This window comes from Triticum urartu, chromosome 7A (genome assembly GCF_056163025.1).
Source record: "Triticum urartu cultivar PI428250 chromosome 7A, HENAU_Tu73, whole genome shotgun sequence".
NCBI lineage: Eukaryota > Viridiplantae > Streptophyta > Magnoliopsida > Poales > Poaceae > Triticum > Triticum urartu.
This window is the reverse complement of record NC_141879.1, coordinates 399,300,416-399,319,800: the sequence shown is the minus strand read 5'-3', so window position 1 is coordinate 399,319,800 and position 19,385 is coordinate 399,300,416.

Here is a 19,385-nt window from a genome sequence, read left to right as displayed (position 1 = left end):
CACTCCAAGTGGCGGCCTTCCTTGTCGAAGACCTTGAAGAACATCATGGAGGCGCCATCATGCTCGAAGTGGATGGCGAGGGCTCCCTTCATACCGCAAACCTCACCCCAGCCGCGGGTCATGAAGATCTTGCCCGGCGAGATGACCTCAACCTCCGCCCCTATCGCTGGGGCGTCGCACTCGGCGTGCTACAGCCAAAGCTCGAGGGGACCCCTCGACGGCATCTCGGCGGAGAAAAACTGCGGGAAGCGAATCCAAGTGCGCGAAGGCATCACCACCCACATCACGAGTTCACGCGAGGAGCCCTCGGCGTGGGTTCCTGGGGTGATGGCATGCGCTACCACGGCGCGGCAACCATGGCCGCGGGGCGGACGGCGCTGGTCGCCGCCTCTTCCTCCGGAACCCTCGACCTGGGCGTACAAGAGCAGCGGATACCTAGGGGGAGGCCGCTCATACCAAGGCCTCGACGCCTGCGGCCTCATGACTACGTCGCAACGGCGGGCCAGCCTCTTCTTCGGTGGAAGCAGCCCCGGCTCGTCGCGGGGGGCTTTTCCCTTCTCCATGGCTGAGAACCTCCGAATCGGCGCCATGGGTGTCGCTGCAAGCGATGAAGCAAGGGAGAAGAAGTGAGCGGAGCAGGAAGAGGTGGGTGGCGGGGGCTCCGCCCCCTCCTCATTTATAGCAGGAGAAGGCCAACCGGCACCCTCAATGATCACAGGTAATGATGGTTTTCTCTGCATGCAGCAGGGACTCGTCAAGTCAGGCAGTTGCCGAGACAGCCTGGGTAAGCGGAGACGCCCACGTCCCATCAATTGCCATGCATCAACCGAGGCCACAGGCTATTGGGGCCAGCGATGCTCCGCACTTGCCCCTTGGCTTCGCCTCGAAGCCAAGTCTGAGCACGCCTTGGGCCCAGGGGCTACCGTCGGCGTCCTGGGAACGGGGGTCCCCAGACTTTCCTACCTGCGGCCCACAGCGTGCCTCCACCAGCGGCCCTGTACGGCCCATCCTCATCGGCGAACATTCAAGACTCTCACGAGGGGCCAAGCCTCGCGAGGCGGACGACACAAGACCTCCTCGGAAGCGGCCTCACCAGGATGGCTCGCGAGGAGCAGAGAGATCAAGGCGAGGAGCACCTCGCGAGGTCCCTGTGACGCAAGCCATGGCGACCGAGGCCAGGCGGGCGCCAGCACGCGTAGTGTACTCGTTTCCTCTTTGGTGCTAAAGAGGCAAGCGCAGCCGAGGAGTCCCGAGGCATCAAGCAAAGGTTTCCATATCGGTGCAACAAGACCAAGACCAGCAGGACGGCAGGACGGAGGTCACCGTGGAGCCCCGGACGACGTCAGCACCAGAGCCTTTGGCAGGCGAAGACCACCTTTTGTCAGGATAACTTGTACTAGTTGTCTCCCTTCAAATTGGGCCGTTGTTGGATCCCTTCCCGCCTTCATTTAGGAAGAGGACCATGGCCTCTATAAATAGGACTAGACACCACAGTAGAACATGGAGACAGATCGGGGATCGGATCCATTCCATTCTCAACCACACAAGCTCACCGAGCTCAAGGACTCCTCTCCTCAGGAGGTTGTTCTTCCCTTGTACTCGTTCATCCTCAGCCCAAGAGGCAATCCACCACACCATACTGGAGTAGGGTATTACACGACATAGGTGGCCCGAACCAGTATAAACCATGTGTCCTTTGTTCTGCGAATTTGACATGCTGAGCTTTGATATCGTGGTGAGAGCGTGAGCTAGGGGGGAGGAGAGATCTTCGTGCGCACCCCAGAGTTCGAACCTCAAGGGTTTTGCCGGAACCCGGAATTCGACAATCCCCAAGCTTAGGGTCTTTGTTGTCCTTGAATATTACCTTGGGTGCCTTGGGCATACGCCAGCTTAGGCTCTTGCCACTCCTTATTCCATAGTCCATCAAATCCTTACCCAAAACCTGAAAACTTCACAACACAGAACTCAACAGAAAATCTCATAAGTTCCGTTAGTATAAGAAAATAAATCACCACTTTTGGTACTGTTGTGAACTCATTATTTATTTATATTGGTGTAATATCTACTATATTCCAACTTTTCCATGGTTCATACCCCCCGATACTAGCCATAGATTCATCAAAATAAGCAAACAACACATAGAAAATAGAATATGTCAAAAATAGAACAGTCTGTAGAAATCTGGATATTTAGAATACTTCTGGAACTCGAAAAATTCTAAAAAATTAGGAAAAGCTAAGAAATTTGTTTACTAATCTTCTGCAAAAATAATCAATATTTTATCACGCTTATGTTAAAAATGAGAATAGTTTTCCTGAGCACAAAAGTTTCTGTTTTTCAGCAAGATCAAATTAACTATCACCGTAAGCTATCCCAAAGGTGATAGAGGCTAAGGTGTCCCAATGTTTCGATGAGATGGTGGCTATCGTTTTCTTTGGGAGTCGACCTTGACGATCCGACTACGAACGTGCGAGACGTCGCCCCTTAGCCATCGCTAAACCAACTTCCGAGGGGTTATTGACCATGCCGGAGCACGATCAACCTGACCATGAGGGTCTGTTTCCTGCGAGCAAATGAAGAACAAGCAAGAAACTGAGATTGCAATCTGGATATTGCGAATATAAGATGAAAACTTTACTGATCAAGGTGGGGTTCTGTGACGCCTTGGTCTGGTCGTTGAACACAAACGAAGTACGCGAAGTTGCAGCTATGCCGAACTTTTAATCTAAACAAAACCCAAAGTCTAAACAATGCCCTAAGGGCTGTATATATGGAGGAAGAGGGGGGAATTTCGTGGCCCTTGGAGGAGGGGTCCGAAACCAACCCTAACTCTTGTTTCCCCACACATACGGACTCTAAAAACAGCCTATACTTAAGTATTTCAAAAATACATGGGCCTGGCCCAATAATAAGGTGACACAGCACCAAAAATAGCCTCTGGACGAAGTTTATGAAGTGGCATCTTGTATATTTCGTCCAAGGCTTCATGCACTCCTTATGGTGGCTTCAAGTCCTGAAATCATCACTTGTAACTCCGTTCTTGACCCCCTTGCGCATGCCATCATCTCCATGCTTGAACTTGCTCCAAGGTTCATCTTTCTTGTCCAAGCTAGGCCCTTCATTTGTAAGCAAAACAAATGTATCCAATTTAGGCAGCATCATATTGTCATGAACATTAGAATCGTTACCAAGAAACGAAAGTACCTGATAATTCAATTGGCATGCGTGAGCTCTAGTAATTGGTCCAGTATGTATAGCAGCAGGGGCTGTGGGTGTAACAATGGTATTGATGTCCTCATCATCCTCCCCTACTTGAAATGAAGTCGTCCTCGACAGAAGCTCATCTTCCTCACCCAAATAAGACTTCAAATCAGCAATGTTAAAAGTGGGACTAACCCCAAAATCTACAGGCAGCTCAAGTTTATATGCATTATCATTTATTTTCTCTAACACCTTAAAAGGACCATCAGCACGTGGCATTAGCTTTGATTTGTGCAAATTAGGAAATCTATCCTTACGCAAATGTAACCAAACAAGATCTCCAGGTGCAAACACAACATGTTTTCTACCCGTATCTCCAGCAAGTTTATATTTAGCATTCATACGCTCAATGTTTTCCTTAGTTAACTCATGCATTTTTAAAATCAGTTCAGCACGTTCTTTAGCATCAAAATTAACCTTCTCTGAAGATGGAAGAGGCAACAAATCAATAGGTGCACGAGGTAGGAAACCATACACAATTTCAAAAGGGCACATCTTAGTAGTAGAATGCAATGAACGATTATAAGCAAATTCAATATGAGGCAAGCATTCTTCCCACATTTTCTTATTATTCTTCAAAACAGCCCTAAGCATAGTAGACAATGTTCTATTGACTACTTCGGTTTGTCCATCAGTTTGGGGGTGACAAGTAGTACTAAAAAGCAGTTTAGTCCCCAACTTAGCCCATAAACATCTTCAAAAGTGGCTAAGAAATTTAGTATCACGATCTGAAACAATAGTATTTGGCACACCATGCAAGCGAATAATTTCACGAAAGAACAAATCAGCAACATTAACAGCATCATCGCTTTTATGACATGGTATAAAGTGTGCCATTTTCGAAAATCTATCCACGACAACAAATATGCTATCCCTCCCCTTCTTTGTTCGAGGTAAACCTAAAACAAAGTCCATAGATATATCCTCCCAAGGAACACTAGGTATAGGCAAAGGCATATATAAACCATAAGGATTGAGTCGTGACTTAGCTTTTTGACATGTAGTGCATCGAGCAACAAAACGCTCAACATCACGTCTCATCTTTGGCCAAAAGAAATGTGTAGCAAGTATATCTTCCGTCTTCTTGACGCCAAAGTGTCCCATTAGTCCTCCTCCATGTGCCTCCTGCAACAACAAAAGACGAATGGAGCCAGCTGGAATGCATAGCTTGTTAGCACAAAACACAAATCCATCATTAAGAATGAACTTGTTCCAAGTTCTCCCTTCCTTACAATTCTACAATACATCTTAAAATTCAGCATCATGCACATATTGATCTTTGATGGTCTCCAAACCAAATATTTTAAAGTCAAGTTGTGAAAGCATAGTATAATGACGAGACAATGCATCAACAATAACATTTTCTTTACCCTTCTTGTGTTTAATGACATAAGGGAAAGTCTCAATGAATTCAACCCATTTAGCATGTCTACGGTTCAGTTTTGCTTGAATTTTAATGTGTTTCAATGATTCATGATCAGAATGTATAACAAATTCCTTGGGCCATAAATAATGTTGCTATGTTTCTAAGGTCCGAACAAGAGCATATAATTCTTTAACATAAGTAGAATAGTTCAGACTAGGCCCACTCAATTTTTCAGAAAAGTATGCAACAGGTTTGCCATCTTGTAATAACACACCTCCTAATCCAATTCCATTAGCATCACATTCAAGCTCAAAAGTCTTATTAAAATCAGGAAGTTGGAGTAAAGGAGCATGTGTCAACTTATCTTTCAATGCCGTGAAGGCTTCTTCCTGTGCGGTACCCCAAACAAAAGGCACATCCTTCTTTCTAAGCTCGTTGAGAGGTGCAACAATGATGCTGAAATCTCTCACAAAATGCCTATAGAAACCAGCGAGGCCAAGGAAACTCCTCACTTGTGTGACCGTTTTGGGCTGCGGCCAACTCTCAATAGCTTCAATCTTGGCTTTATCAACTTCAATTCCCTGTGGAGTAACAACATAGCCAAGAAAAGATACTCGGTCGGTGCAATAGGTGCACTTTCCAAGGTTACCAAACAAACGTGCATCACGTAGAGCAATAAAAACAGCACGTAAATGTTCCAAATGTTCCTCTAAAGATTTGTTATAAATCAATATGTCATCAAAGTAAACTACCACAAATCATCTAATGAAAGCACGTAAAACTTCGTTCATTAACCTCATGAAAGTACTAGGTGCATTAGTTAACCCAAAAGGCACGACTAACCACTCATATAATCCAAACTTAGTTTTTAATTGCTGTTTTCCATTCATCTCCCAATTTCATACGAATTTGATGGTATCCAATACTCAAATCAACTTTGGAGAATATTGTAGAGCCACTCAATTCATCAAGCATATCATCTAGCCTAGGAATAGGATGATGATAACGAATAGTAATATAATTAATGCCTCTACAATCAATGCACATACGTGACATACCATCCTTTTTCGTCACTAAAATGACAGGAACAGCACAAGGACTAAGGGATTCGCGTATATAACCTTTGTCGAGTAGTTCTTGTACTTGACGCATAATCTCCTTCATCTCCTCTGGATTGATACGGTATGGTGCACGGTTAGGTAATGATGCATCGGGAATTAAGTCAATTTGATGCTCAACCCCTCAAACAGGTGGTAATCCCGGTGGCACGTCTTGTGGAAAGACGTCAGCGAACTCCTGCAAAATGTTAGTGACAACAGGAGGCAAAGAGGAAGGCACATCCTCGAATGAAAATAATGCCTCTTTGCACACAAAAGCATAGCAAACAGATTTGCTAAAATCTAGATCTTCAATATCAGATTTGGTGGCAAGTAAACATGCACTTTTCAATTTAATTTCAGAAGCAACACTAGATGGTTTATTATTAGGCTTCATTTGTTGCTCAAATTATTTTGCCACAATCTGATTTTCACTCTTATTTTTCTCCTGTTTTGCTTTATTAGCTCTATTAATATCATCTTTCAAAATGGAATCGGGAGTCATAGGAAGCAAAGTAATATGGCTATCCTTATGAACAAGAGTATACTGATTATTTCGACCATGGTGTACAGAATTTTTATCAAATTTCCATGGTCTACCAAGTAATAAGGAACATGCTTGCATGGGTACCACATCACAGTCAACATAATCAGCATATGTCGAGATACTAAAATGCACACGAACAGTATGTGTTACCTTAACCTTGCCGCTTTTATTGAACCATTGGATGTAGTAAGGATGTGGATGTGGTCGTGTGGTGAGAGAGAGCTTCTCCACCATCTCCATGCTAGCCAAATTGTTGCAGCTCCCTCCATCTATGATGACGCGAACAGAACATTCCTTCACAACTCCCTTTGTATGGAACAAATTATGCCTCTGATTTTACTCAGCTTGTGTAACCTGCACACTCAAAACACGTTGAGCAAATAAACATTCATACCTGTCAGCATCTTCAGGAGCCATGTATTGCGTCTCATGATCAGAATCATCTCCACCGTGTTCTTCATGTGTAATAAGAGCCAAAGTCTCCTCATCATAGTCACTAGCGGACTCATACCCACCATCCTTAGTAGCAATCATCACACGTTGAGATTTGCATTCTCTCGCAAAATGTCCTCTTCCCTTACAACGACGACAAATAATATCACTTGTGTGCCCTGTTGATGCCATGGAAGAAGAAGAGCTCTGCGCAGGCCCGACAGGTGTGCTCTTGGCAGATAGTGGTGGTTATGCCTGCTTTCTTGTATCACGGCTGGAGGTGGCACCTGCTGGAGGTGCTGGTGCAATGGAAGTAGAGGATGCACGTGGTGTCCATGATGAAGATTGACCTACAGAAAAGTTAGTTCGCGCCAATGCCTGTATATCCTGCACTTCACGTCCAGCTTTACAAGCAAGATGGAATAAATGAGTGATATTAGTATACTCCTTATACTCTAGAATGGTCTGAATCTCTTTATTTAATCCACCCATAAAACGTGCAGGCATAGCTTCATTCTCTTCAACAATACCACATCTAATCATGCCAGTTTGTAATTCCTGATAATATTCTTCTACAAAAAAATTCCTTGTCTTAAACGCTGCAATTTTTGAAGTAATTCACGTTGATAATATGGTGGAACCCAACAAGTACGCATAGCAGTTTTCAAAGCAGCCCAAGTAGCTGGAATAGGATATAATCTACAATGTTCAGACCACCAAACACATGCAAAGCTAGTGAAAGCACAAACAGCAACAGGAACACGTCTCTCCTCAAGATATTGTAAACATGTAAATCATTGTTCAGTTTCTAACTCCCAAGTAAGATATATATCAGGAACATATCTACCCTCCAATGGTGGAATTTCAATTTCAGTTTAGGGAGATGGTCATGATGACGTACCTGAGGTGGTTGTGTAGCCCTACCATTGCGATGATATGCATGAGGACGACCTGGTGGCGGTGGTGCTGGTGGTTGCACATAGTTCTGATTTTGATCAACCTCATCCTCGTAATGGTCCTCCACCTCTGCAGTAGAAGCAGGAGCTACAGAAGCATCAACAGCGGCACCAGAATTTTGACCAGGCTCAAGGGGAATGCACAGTGCCCGTCCCACTTGATTTGGAAGGCGTTGTTGTTGTTGTTGTTGTTGATGCTGCTGCTGTTGTTGTTGTTGTAGAGGTGCGTTAGGTGCAGCCGGTGGTGGAGGTGGAAGACGCGCGAGCAATTCATTAAACTTGTTATCAAGCTTTGTTTCGAACGTCTTCTCCATGCCATCTATCTTCTCCATGGCCTCTTCAAATCTGTTTAGCACATCTTGCACCTGTCCACTCATCATTTGCTGAAATTTATCATGTAGCTCTTTGTTCATCATGTTCTCCCAATCTGTCTCATCGGCTTGTGATCCTGCCATGGTTAGCAGCAATAGAAACACACAAGAATATGACCCTACAGACTACTAGGAAGTGGTGGTGGTGGTGGTGGTGTATCACAAATCCGGCAAGCGAATCTCAAATTCTTACCAGCTCTTACCCAGCAGCAGGTGGTGATCGGCAACTGTCGTAGTCAAAACTCTCAAGGCTTGGATAGAGCGATTACCAGGGAGAGTCAAACGCACGACGTAGATGTATGTGGAGCTAGGAAGGCTTATAATATGGTAGCAAAAAGGATAAGCAATAATCAATTCAGAGATGCAAAGTTGAATAAACGCTCAATGACGGTACTGTGTTGGTCCTAGGCTAGACCGTGCTAGAGACGCGAGCCTAGAACACTAACAAAATCACGGCGCTGCATGTAAACAAGGGAGGAGCATGCTTTGAAATTTTTTTCTTTGATTTTCACTTTTTTTGCACTTTTTTCCTCTTTTTTTTGCTCCGCAACAAATTTTCTTCGAAAAAGTCTACAAATGGTCTAAAAACTGTCTAGCCAGAATTTTCCAGGCTTAGTTTTTTTTGAGTTTGGAACTATTTTTCTTCTGTGGATGGCTCAAAAGATGGGGAGTCCTACTCTGTCACGACTCGGAGTATCGCGTGATCTGAAAATCGAAAACAAAGCAACAATTACTGGACTCGGACTGGTGGCGGAGATGAATCTGGTGGAATCTCGGACTGGTGGCGGCGATGAATCTGGTGGAAATCGGACTGGTGGCATATATATGTTGCAGGTGGACTCGGATTGGTTCGGATAGGATAAACTAACCCTAATTTTTTTTGGCTTTTTCGTGGACTATAGGTACGAAGAACAGACTCGATCTAAACTATGAAAAACTGTAAAATCTCACCGAGCAACCTGGAAATCTGATACCACTTGATAGAGGCTAAGGTGTCCCGATGTTTCGATGAGATGGTGGCTATCGTTTTCTGTGGGAGTCGACCTTGACGATCCGACTACGAACGTGCGAGACGTCGCGCCTTAGCAATCGCTAAACCAACTTCCAAGGGGTTATTGACCACGCCGGAGCATGATCAACCTGACCACGAGGGTCTATTTCCTGCGAGCAAACGAAGAACAAGCAAGAAACTGAGATTGCAATCTGGATATTGCGAACATAATATGAACACTTTATTGATCAAGGTGGGGTTCTGTGACGCCTTGGTCTGGTCGTTGAACACAAACGAAGTACGCGAAGTTGCAGCTATGCCAAACTTTTAATCTAAACAAAACTCAAAGTCTAAACGACGCCCTAAGGGCTGTATATATGGAGGAAGAGGGTGGAATTTCGTGGCCCTTGGAGGAGGGGTCCGAAACCAACTCTAACTCTTGTTTCCCCACACATACAGACTCTAAAAACAGCCTATACTTAAGTATTTCAAAAATACATGGGCCTGGCCCAATAATAAGGTGACGCAGCACCTAAAATAGCCTCTGGACAAAGTTTATGAAGTGGCATCTTTTATATTTCGTCCAAGGCTTCATGCACTCCTTATGGTGGCTTCAAAGTCCTGAAATCATCACTTGTAACTCTGTTCTTAATCCCCTTGCGCATGCCATCATCTCCATGCTTGAACTTGCTCCAAGGTTCATCTTTCTTGTCCAAGCTACGCCCTTCATTTGTAAGCAAAACAAATGTATCCAATTTAGGCAGCATCATATTCTCATGAACATTAAAATCGTTACCAAGAAACGAAAGTACCTGATAATTCAATTGGCGTGCGTGAGCTCTAGTAATTGGTCCAGTATGTATAGCAGCAGGGGCTATGGGTGTAACAATGGTATTGATGTCCTCATCAAAAGGTCTTACTTGGCACAAACACTAATTAAAACACAAAACCACATCTAACCAGAGGCTAGATGAATTATTTATTGCAAAACAAAACCTAAAAAGCAAAAACAAAAATAAAATTGGGTTGCCTCCCAACAAGCGCTATTATTTAACGCCCTTAGCTAGGCATAAAACACGAATAGATCTAAGTATTATCATCTTTGGCGTGCAATTCCTCAACTACACACTTATAACTCTTAGGATATTCTTTGGTTTTATCAATGATCAAACTCCTAGGCAAGAAATCAAAAAATTCATTCGTGACAATTGGTTCCTTAATGATATCGAGAAAATTGGGGTGAATACTTATTGATTTGAGATCTTCATTGTCTTTACTAGAAGATGCACCCTTATTCTTAGGAACATAAATAAACTTGGCAATCTTAGTAGGAGGAAGATTTTGAGTAGTTTTAAGGGAGGGAAAAGTGGAACCCAAGTTGATAATGATATCTTCTAATTTGTCAATTCTAGTAGAATCTTGATCTATCTTTTTGTTAACTAGGGGTTCCTTTTCCCTAAGATTCTTTAAGGTGACTCCTACTTTAGTCCATATCGAGTAATCTGATTATAAATTTTGTTATCCAAATTTTCAATCAATTCAACGGTGGCAATCTTATTCTTAATAATATCAAGCCTTTGCATTACATGCTCCAAGGTTAAAATAGTTCCATTAATCAAGAGAGGTGGTGGGCCTAACAAATCTATCATGGCATTGTAAGAATCAAAAGTATGGCTACCCAAGAAATTCCCTCCGGTAATGGTATCTAGAACATATCTATTCCGAGGAGTAACACCCACATAAAAATTGCGAAGAAGAACAATAGTAGATTGCTTTTGAGTAGATCTATTTTGAGCATTGCAAATTCTATATGGAGCATCTTTTAAATTTTCTCCCTCCCTTTGCTTAAAATTGAGAACTTCATTATCGGGAGTGCTAACAATGATGGGAGGACTAGCCATGAAAGCAAGACAAATGATCCAACACACGAGCACACAAAAAGCAAGCGAAGAATACACACAGAAGATGGACGAAGAAAAGGCAAATCTTTTCGAAAATTGTTTTAGAAGTGGGGCGGAGGAAATTGAGAGGCGAATGGGGAATAATGTAATTCAAGAGATGAGAGTTTATGATGGGTACTTGGTATGTCTTGACTTGTCGTAGATCTCCCCGGCAACGGTGCCAGAAATTCTTCCTACTACTTCTTGAGCTTGCGTTAGAGTCTCCCTTGAAGAGGAAAGGGTGATCCAGCAAAGTAGAGTAAGTATTTCTCTAAGTTTGAGAGCCAATGTATCAATCCAGTAGGAGACAAAGGACAAGTCAACGAATACCTGCACAAACAATCAAACAACTTGCACCCAACGCGATAAAGGGGTTGTCGATCCCTTCACGGTTACTTGCAAAAGTGAGATCTAAATAGAGATAGATAAACGGTAAAGTAAATATTTTGGTATTTTTAGTTTATAGATCAGAAAGTAAAAGATTGCAAAGGAAGTAAATCGGAAAATAAAATAGTAGATCGGAAACTTATATGATGGAAAATAGACCCGGGGGTCATAGGTTTCACCAGGAGCTTCTCTCAAGATAGAAAATATTACGGTTGGTGAACAAATTACTGTCGAGCAATTGATAGAAAAGCGCAAAGTTATGACGATATCTAAGGCAATGATCATGAATATAGGCATCACGTCCATGTCAAGTAGACCGAAACGATTCTGCATCTACTACTATTACTCCAAACATCGACCGCTATCGAGCATGCATCTAGAGTATTAAGTTCATAAAGAACGGAGTAACGCATTAAGCAGGATGACATGATGTAGAGGAATTAACTCAAGCAATATGATGAAAACCCCATCTTTTTATCCTCGATGGCAACAATACAATACGTGCCTTGCTGCCCCTACTGTCACTGGGAAAGGACACCGCAAGATTGAACCCAAAGCTAAGCACTTCTCCCATTGCAAGAAAAACCAATCTAGTTGGCCAAACCAAATCGATAGTTTGAAGATACTTTCAAAGATATCAAATCATGCATATAAGAATTCAGAGAAGATTTAAATAATATTCATAGATAAGCTGATCATAAATCCACAATTCATCGGATCCGGCAAACACAACGCAAAAAAAAGTATTACATCGAATAGATCTCCAAGAACATCGAGGAGAACATGGTATTGAGAATCAAAGAGAGAGAAAAAGCCATCTAGCTACTAGCTATGGACCCGTAGGTCTGTGGTAAACTGCTCACGCTTCATCAAAAGGGCAATGGTGTTGATGTAGAGGCCCTCCGTGATCGAATCCCCCTCTGACAGGACGCCGGAAAAGGCCCCTAGATGGGATATCATGGGTACAGAAGGTTGCGGCGATGTAAAAGTGGTTTTGTGGCTCCCTCTGTTGGTTTTGGGATATATGAGAATATATAGGCGAAGAAACTAGGTCGGTGGAGTCACGAGGGGCCCACAAGGGTGGGGGTGCGCCCTACCCCCTGGGCGCTCCCTCCATCCTTGTGGCCGCCTCGTGGCTTCTTTGACTTGCACTCCAAGTCCTCTGGATGTCTTCTGGTCCAAGAAAAATCATCACAAAAGTTTTATTCCGTTTGGTATTCCTTTTCTGCGAACTCTAAAACAAGGAAAAACAGAAATTGACACTGGGCTCTAGGTTAATAGGTTAGTCCCAAAAATAATATAAAATAGCATATTAATGCATATAAAACATCCAAAACAGATAATATAATAGCATGACACAATACAAAATTATAGATACGTTGGAGACATATCAGATCCCGGCATGGAAGACAAGGTGGAAGAAGGGGTTGTCGACAATGGTGATGTAGAAGAGGTTGAGGAGGAGGTTTTCGATGCTATCCAAGCAAGATTTGGAAAATGAAGCGGCAATTACACGGAGATGGAGGATGTTTGTTTGGTGAGAGCATGGGAAAGTGTGTCACTTGATGTGGTTGCCGACAATGATCAAAAGGGCAAAAAATGACAACACATTGAGGACAAGTATCATAAGCTCATGCCTACCCCATTAGCCTATTCATTGAAATCACTCCAAAACATTGTAGCCGTTGGAGTGATTACTTGGAACAAGTGAGGAATGCACCCCCCCCCCCGAATTGGTGCACAATTGATGACCATGTGAGTTTGTTGTCATTTTGTTGCACACATTTGTGATCTTGTTTGCTTTAATGCAAATTTGATATCACACTTGCCTCTTTTCCAAATGTAGGATCGCATTGCGCATGAAAGGTTCAAGCAAATGCCAGTTTCCAAAGGTAAACCATTCTTGCCCCAACATTGTTGGAGCTTGCTTGAACACAATGAGAAATAGAAGTTGAGGGATGAAGAAGCTCCACCAATGAAATGTGCACTCATTAACTTGGAAGACGATGATGATAGTGATGATGCACCAAGGGGAGGAAGAAACAAGGGAAATCCGATGGAAGAAAGATGGACATATATATGGTGAAGAGGTCGGCCGAGGCCTCTAGCCCGAGGGAGCAAATTAGTTCAATGGTGATGTTAAAGATAACCATGATGGAGAAGCATTTGGAAACCAAGGGGGTGTTGGCCGAGAATAAGAACCAACAAAAGGAGGCAAAGTGGGAGAAAAGATGTGCCTTCAAGGGGCACAAGATCGCTTTTGAGGAGCAAAAGAGGAAGGACAACAAGATTACAGAGGAAGACCGGTTCTTGATGATGGATCCGAATGGCATGGAACCGATGATAAGAGTTTTGGGAGTTGAAAAGAATGGAGATCATGTTTTGAAGGAGGCAAGAGCTTAATGATCTTATGTCCGATGGTGGTACTTCGGCCCATGGAGGTGTGGTGCTTCCGCCAATGATGGTGGTAGTGGTGGTGCTTCCGACAATGGTGGTGATGGTTCTTTGGCCAATGTTGATGACGGTGATGCTATGGCTGGTGGTGATGGCGATGATTTTGTCAACAATGATGTTACTTGATTTGATCACGTCTAATTGTGTTTGATTGCACATTCTTTGAACAAATTTAATTGCCACCTCTTATATTGCGTTTGTCTTTGGATTTGAACTATTGTTGTACTTGTATTATATAATATTTATATATTTATTCGGTGTATTGCCTTCACTATATGATTTCATAGTTGAGATGCTTTGCGCATGTCTTTGGATTTGAACTATTGTTGTACTTGTATTATATAATATTCATATATTTATTCGGTGTATTGCTTTCACTATATGAGTTTGTAGTTGAGATGCCTTGCGCATGTCTTTATATTTGAACTATTGTTGTACTTGTATTATATAATACTAGCACATGTCCCCGTGTGTTGCAACAGGAGATAAAATAATATGCATTTAAAGTAAGTGAGAATTATATGTGCAAGCAAAACTCTGTGTGCACACGAAAAAGGAACATTTAGGTTTTCGGTTTCGCCACGTGTGAAGGAATCAGTCCGCTATTTTTCCATTCATTGATCGAGGGCATTTAAGACTCATCATCGTACGCTAGAGAAGGCCCATTAGTTATTCAAATTACTCTTTCTTTCAATCCTTTCAATCGAGGAGATTTTAAGGTATGAAGTTTCTCAATATTCTTGGAAACATGAACAATTTTTTAAATCTTGAACATTTTTTTGGAAATTATGTACACTAAAAAAAGCGAACAAAATATGAAAGGGAACATCTTTTAAAATTCAGAAATATTTTCTGAAAACACCAACTTTTTTATAAAAACATCAACATTATTTGAATTTGTGAATATTTTTTTTAAAACGGGAACATGCGTTGAAAATTCATAAGATTTTTAGAAAATGTGTATCTTTTATACACGAGCATTATTTTTAATTTTGAAATTTTCACTAAAACATGAATATTTTTCAAATTTTGAGCATTTCTTGAAATGCCATTTTCTTTTCAGAAATCCCAAACAATAAAAAAATTTGGGCAACTTTTTGCAAGTTCTGATTTTTTTTCAAAATAGCAACAAAAAATTGGAATTTTGAACATTTGTCAAAATCTGTTTTTTTTAATTCTGAGCGTTTTTTGAAATTTTTTAAATTTACGAAATAAATTCTAAAAGAAAAATAAACTTGAAAAGGTAAAAAGAGATAGAAAAAGAAGAATAAAAATAGAAGTAAAACACATAAAAAAAGAAAAATGGGCTGGCTCATTAATGGGTGTCCTGTGCGAATCCGACTATTTGTTGTCCAGTGCATAAAATAGAATTTCCCAGCTGCATGGGCAGAAAAATAAGTGGGCTGAGTTCGTTGGGCCTTAACGTGCGACCCATATACGAAATTTATTTTCCTAGCAGATAAACGCATAAGAATTTAGTACCATCTCGGATAGAAAAAAAATCGGTGATGAACGGATAAAAAAAATTGACGAAACGCCTCTTGCTTTATTAGTAGGTAGTAGATATAGTTTTATATATTTATTCAGTGTATTGTCTTCACTATATGAGTTTGTAGTTGAGATGCTTTTATGACCCAAGCAGCCTCAACAAACTTATCTGCCTTGTCCTCTTTGTTGAGTATATAATCATTAGGAAGTATAGGATAGACTAGAATTTGGTTCTGCCTTATCTTATACTTCAAGTTGATCATTATACTTCTATATATATGCCCACAAGGCTTAAGCAATACAACAACTATTTCACTAAACCTCTCTCTTCTAACATGGTATCAGTCTAACCGATCCAAACCCTAGCCGTCGCCGTCGCTTCCGCTCTGCGCCGCCCCGGGAGCAGTCGGCCTCCATGACCGCCGTCGGGGGCCGCGCTGCCGTACCTAGGGTTCGTCGCTGGTTGTGTTGACCGGTTGCCCTAGAGAGTCTTTCTTTCGATCCTTTGATCCAGGTTTTTCTCTCTGTTGTCGATCATCTTGATCGACGTTTCTCTTTTATTTTTCCGATCTATGAACGGTTTGCGTCGCGCGCCGTCGCCGTCGACCGTTGCGCCTCTACTCCGACTTTGGCATTGACTACACCGATGTCTTCTTCGACTAGCAGCCTCATGGGTTACACGGTGGCCGGAAACGGCCGCCGTCCGCGTCTTAGTCCGCTCGACAAGTTGTGCCGATCATCGCCGCCCCTTCTTCGATCGGACCTACAACCACCCCCGCCCCCATTCGGTTCATCCAGACTTCATCAAGCCAGCCACCATGCCACAAGAGGCATGCATGAGCCAAACCATGCGTGCACGCGCTGGCCGATGTGTGCTGATTTACTGTTGCTGCGGCCGTCCGCTGCAGCCAGGTGACCTTCACCCTCATGCACCAACGCCGCGCGGCCCTCGCGACTCTTCGTGCGCACACGCTGGGCTTCTTGTACTCCTTCGCTGGTTTGTGGCCATCTGCTATCGTGTGCATTTTCCAACTCTCACATCGCGCATAATCAGATTGATCATCCGCCCGTCTGCCGATCCGTCTCATATACATCGTGCGACCAATCTAGTCCGTCGGTTGCGCGCATCTCTGCAGGTCTCATGAAGATCATTCCCGAGTTCAGCGCATCGATCCCTCCACCAATTGAGCAACGGGCTGCCGCTGTGTCGACCCATCGGGCCGCAGCACCGCTGCCCCATGGTTCTCCTCGTAACTGCATCGACTCGCGTGTGGCCGCTGCATCGCCTCTTCAGGTCATAGTGCCGCGATACGCGGTCCCTGCCACCGTCCCGCGCTCCGCCGCCCCTTCGGGCTGTCCCGTCGTGGCCCGCGGTCCCCACCACCGCCCCGAGGTCTTTCCGCCGCCATCCCGGCCTGCCCGCCGCCGTTGCGTCGCTCCTTCGGGTTGTAGCGCTGCGGCCCGTGGTTCACTCCGCCGTCATCGCGCATCGACCTCCTGTGGTATGCGCCGCGCCATCTCCCTCGGTGCGGGAACGCCATCGTCCACGCTGGTCTTCGTCACATTGTCGGGTTCCTCGCCTACTTCGAGCATCGTCGCCGCACTCCTAACCTAGCCGCCGCCGTCACCGTCAGGCCGCTGCCACCACTCTTCTTCGGCCGCCGCTGCCACTACCCTCGCAGCCGCCGCTGCCGCCAGTCCACCTCCTTTGTCTTCGTTCAACACCAGCTCCTCGCCAGCGTCGCCGTCATCTATCCCGACCACTTCGTCTACTCCGACCACCGTTGGTGACATCGGCCCACGCCGATTGACGCGACAATTGTCGTCGAGTCTTCTTCTCTGCCGGCCCTTTGACTCCTTGACATGGCGTACAGCTTGTGCAAGTCTCTCATCTACGCATGCCCGGTGCTGGCAACACCGATGCGTGCCTTCGTCCACGACATGTCCCCGAGCCTGGCAAGCCTGGTGCGGCACTTTGTCAACTTCGTCTTCGTCCGTCTACGCATGCTCGGTGCTGGCAACACCAATGCGTGCCCTCGTCCACGATGTGTCCCCGGGTTTGACAAACCCAGCGCGACGCCTCGTCAACACCGTCCTCCTTTCGACGCACCACTACCTCGACACCACTGCGCCCATGACTAACTCGGCGCCTCCTTGCGCCCGCGGCTCCACGGCGACTTCCTCGACACCGGCCACTCGGATTCGACATCGACCACGACATTCTTCGCATGGCCACACCACCCTACGGTCTCGGCTATATCAACAAACGACACAAAGGGCTACCGCCTTGCTTGAGCAACCTCATCGGTTTCCACTTCAACCACGCCTTCCGTGATGCGTCGACCGTTACGACTATTGCAGGAGGGGGGGAGGTCCGTCGTCTTGCCTTCGAATTCTTCTCCAGTCTCACCGTATGCGCCGCTACCGTTATGACTACGGGGGATGTTGAGTATATAATTATTTGGAAGTATATGATAGACTAGGATTTGATCTTGCCTTGTCTTGTACTCCAAGTTAATCATTTTGTGCTCCTATATATATATATGTGTGTGTGTGTGTGCGCGCGCGCCATGAGGCTTAAGCAATACAACAACTATTCCACCAAACACCGGTCTCCTTTCTAACACTCTTCCCTAAAAGCATCTCCAGCCGTTGAGCCTCCCAGGAGGCATTTTTTCGCCGCTTGGGGGGCTGCCGGCGAGAAGTTTGGCCTAGGGGCGGGAATTTTCCCACTCGTTGCGCCCCCGGAAGGGCGAGAAGCGGGGCCCGACGAGGACGAGCCCGGTGTTGAGCGTGTACGCCTGCTGCACCGACGACACCCCCGCCGCAGACGACCACGCGGCGCGTCGAACTCGCCGGCAGCCACGCCCTGGCCGCCGCGCGACCTCCGCCCCGCCCTGGCCGCCACGCCTCTGGCCCCGCCGCGCGGCGGGGCTCCACTCTCCTCCGGCCCCGACGCCCGTGGAGACCACACCTGCAACTCCACCGCCACCTCCAGGCGCGGGTGACCCCCCTCCGTTTCGGACCCGATGCCTCTCATGGCCGTCTCCTCCCCACCACCCTTCCCTTTCCCTCTGTGCACCACCCCCGCCGCGCCACCGCCGGGGCCACAACAGCGCCCTCCGCCACCGCCAGCGACGACTTCGACTACCCCCTCGCCGACCCCTCTGTCCGCTGGCCCAGCCTCCGCTTCCTGCACCTCCCGGCGCCCCGCTTCCCCGCCGCCGATGCCGCTCCCCCTCCGCCTGGCCGCCGCGCGCGCCCCACCGTGCCCCTGGCGGCCACACGCGCCCCGCCCCGCCGCACTGAAAGTGCAACTATCCCTAGGTGGTTTTGGTAATTCATAAAAACATATAGCTCATTGAGCTAATACTATTCCAAGATAATTATTTCAGGAAAGCTCAATGATTGGCATGGCATGGATGTGAAAGTGGAACCCTTAAAATGCTAAGGACAATGGATTGGCTCAAGCTCAAAAGCTCAAGACTCTTCATTTTATATTTTAGTGATCCAAGATCACATTGAGTCCATAGGAAAAGCCAATACTATTAAGGAGGGATGAGGTGTTGCTTAATGAGCCTCTTGCTTCATGTGCTTAGTGATATGCTCCAAAACCCTCAACTACTTTCCCATATCCACATATGACCTAAACCCTAAGCCAAACTCGGTCCTACCGATTCTTCCTATCCGGCGCCACCGAGTTTCACTTGTCATTGGCCACTGCCAAACCCTAGCAATTCGGTTCTACCGATAAGGATCTCGGTCCCACCGAGATGGGGTTGCAAACTCTCTGTTTCCCTTTCGTAACTTTTTGGTCTCACCGAAAGAGCAAATCGGTCCCACCGAGTTTGCCTGACCAACTCTCTGGTTAGCTAATTACCAAATTCGGCCTCACCGAGTTTGTGTAATCGGTCTCACCGAGATTACGTTATGCCCAAACCCTAACTGAATCGGTCCTACCGAGTTGCATGTCAGTCCCACCGAAATTCCTAACGGTCACTAGGTTTACATTTTCGGTCTGACCGAGTTTATTGATTCGGTCCCACCGAGATTGGAAAACTGTGTAACGGTTGGATTTTGTGTGAAGGCTATATA